At 61.2% G+C, this 2500-nt stretch overlaps 1 pseudogene; it reads left to right on the top strand.

Annotated features, from left to right (window-relative positions):
* The window catches only part of LOC120847288, a 9947-nt pseudogene that overhangs the window by 3616 nt on the left and 3831 nt on the right, over positions 1-2500 (top strand).

Genomic DNA, 2500 nt, shown 5'->3' on the forward strand with positions numbered 1-2500 from the left:
GAGCCCAAAACCAGTCGTCTTCCAGTGAGCTGCGTCCGGGGGTGCCATGTCCAGAGTCTTCCAGGTTGCTGCGTCCAAGGGTGCCACGTCTGGAGTCTTCCAGCGCGGTGCAGAACTCATCGCCGGAGAATGACTTCTCTTCGGTGGAGCCGTCCGGCAGTCCTGGTGATCCTGACTATGTGGCCATGGGAGCTCGGCCTAAGCGGTCCAAGACGGGCTGCTCTTCCGGATCTCCATTGTCCGGTCGTCCCCCCGCTCTTGGTGCGGGGCCCCGTGCTGCAAGGCATCACACCGAACGCCACTTCCAACCTGGAGATGGTCTCGTCCCTGGATCCGAGCCTGGGGAGGACCTGATGGACGATGCGGAGAGGCCATGGTCGTCGACGAGCAGACCGGAGCAAGCAAGAAAGACAAAAACCTCTAGGGTACGAGCTGTGCTAGCGAGTGGAGAGGGAGATGTGGTGACACCTGACGGTGCTGTGACCCATGTGGTGCAGCAACCCCAGCGATCCCGCTCTTCCTTCGAAACTCCCGGGCCGGTTCAAACCCCAAGCGATGTTACCGTCGCCACCGACTTGCCGGCGACTTCAAGGAGCCAGTCCTGGCCCTCCGTCGACGGGAAGACGGCGCCTGCGGATCAAGCCTCTGCAGCCCTGCCTCCTGAAGGAGGACGTGTCCGGTCTGCCACTGCTCCACCTGGCCGACCGCGAGTCCCATTGCGTCATCCCGGGGCGCCGGCCCCAGCGGAGGGGGGCTCCGCCGCAGAAGTCTCGGCCGAGCTGCGCAGCCTCCTCTCCCGAGCTGCCCCCCAGTCATTCCAGGGCCCCAGACTATGGGACGTTGCACAGCAGGCTTTACGTGGTGTTGACGTGACGCACCTGCTGGACAATTACCTACGAGCGGCGTTCCAAGTAGCACCTCCTGCAAGAAGGCAGGCACCTCGTACGACCCGGCGACCAGAGAGTAGACGCAAGAGGAAGAGATGGGAGTACGCCACCACCCAGGACCTTTTCCGGAAGCGGCAGGCGGACTGTGCTCGGTCAATCTTGGACGGACCGAGCGCGGTGAACGTGCAGGATAAGCGCCTGTTCCTGGAGTCATGGCGGGAGTTCATGACGAGCGCCCCCCCGGCCCCCCCGAAGGACCGACTTGCAGTACCAGATGAGAGGATCGATGTGTTCCAGCCAGCATCTGCGCAGGAGATCCGGGCAGCTCTGCCACCAAGGAACTCGGCTGCGGGTCCCGACGGTTTCTCGGCCAGACTCCTGCGTTCAGTCCCGCTGCGGCTACTACGGGTCCTTCTGAACATCTTGATGCTGCAACGCCGCCTGCCCCCTTCCTGGCGTGGTGCCCGTACAACATTTATCCCCAAGAAAAATCCTGCGCAAGAGCCCTCAGACTTCCGGCCAATAACAGTTGGCCCTGTGGTGCAAAGGCTGTTCCACCGGATCCTGGCCAAGAGAGCAACAGCAGCCGCAGCACTGGACTTCAGGCAGCGCGCGTTCCAGCCTGTTGACGGATGCGCAGAGAATGTGCTGCTGCTGTCCACTGCACTCAACGAGGCCCGTCAAAAGCTCCGGCCCCTCTATCTCGCAAGCATCGACATGGCCAAGGCGTTCGATCGCGTCTCAACGGAAGCCATCCTTCGTGGTGCTTTGCGGGCTGGCTTTGACGACAGCTTCTTGGCCTACCTCAGAGAACTTTACTCAACCTCTCACACTACCCTGCAGTTTGAGGGGGAGGATCTGAGGGTTCAGCCAACCACCGGGGTTCGACAGGGCGACCCACTATCGCCCATACTATTTAACATGGTCGCGGACGAATTCCTGTGCGGCATCGACCGCAACATCACCTTCCGGAGTGACGACTTCGCCCTGGACGCCATGGCGTTTGCTGATGACCTCGTCGTGCTGGCATCCACCCCGCAAGGTCTGCAGCAGCGGCTTGACGACCTCGCGGCCTTCTTGGAACCGCGAGGGTTAGCGATCAACGTCAGCAAGAGCTTTACCCTTTCGCTGCAGCCTTCGGGAAGGGACAAGAAGATCAAGGTCCTCACCACCACAGACTTCACGATCAATGGTCAGCCCCTCCCAGCTTCAGGGGTGGCAACGACGTGGCGGTACTTGGGCGTCACCTTCGCTCCGGAGGGCACCAAGACTCTGGGGATAGAGGAGGAGCTGGAAGGCCTCCTGGAGAAAGTTAGGAGAGCACCCCTCAAGCCCCAACAGCGCCTAGTGGTGCTGCGAACATACCTTCTGCCCCGCCTGTTTCATCGCCTCATTCTGGGACCCTGGTCTCGGGGTCTCCTCAAGAAGCTCGACACCAAAGTGAGGAACTCCATGAGGAGGTGGCTCGATCTTCCACACGACACTCCACTGGGGTATTTCCATGCCCCTGTGGGAGAGGGCGGGCTGGGTGTGGTATCCCTACGAGCCTCGATTCCATCTATGAAATTGAAGAGGCTGGACAACCTGCGATTCAGTGACCATCCGGAATGTGC

Source organism: Ixodes scapularis, unplaced genomic scaffold, assembly GCF_016920785.2.
Source record: "Ixodes scapularis isolate PalLabHiFi unplaced genomic scaffold, ASM1692078v2 ptg001158l_1___fragment_3__unscaffolded, whole genome shotgun sequence".
NCBI lineage: Eukaryota > Metazoa > Arthropoda > Arachnida > Ixodida > Ixodidae > Ixodes > Ixodes scapularis.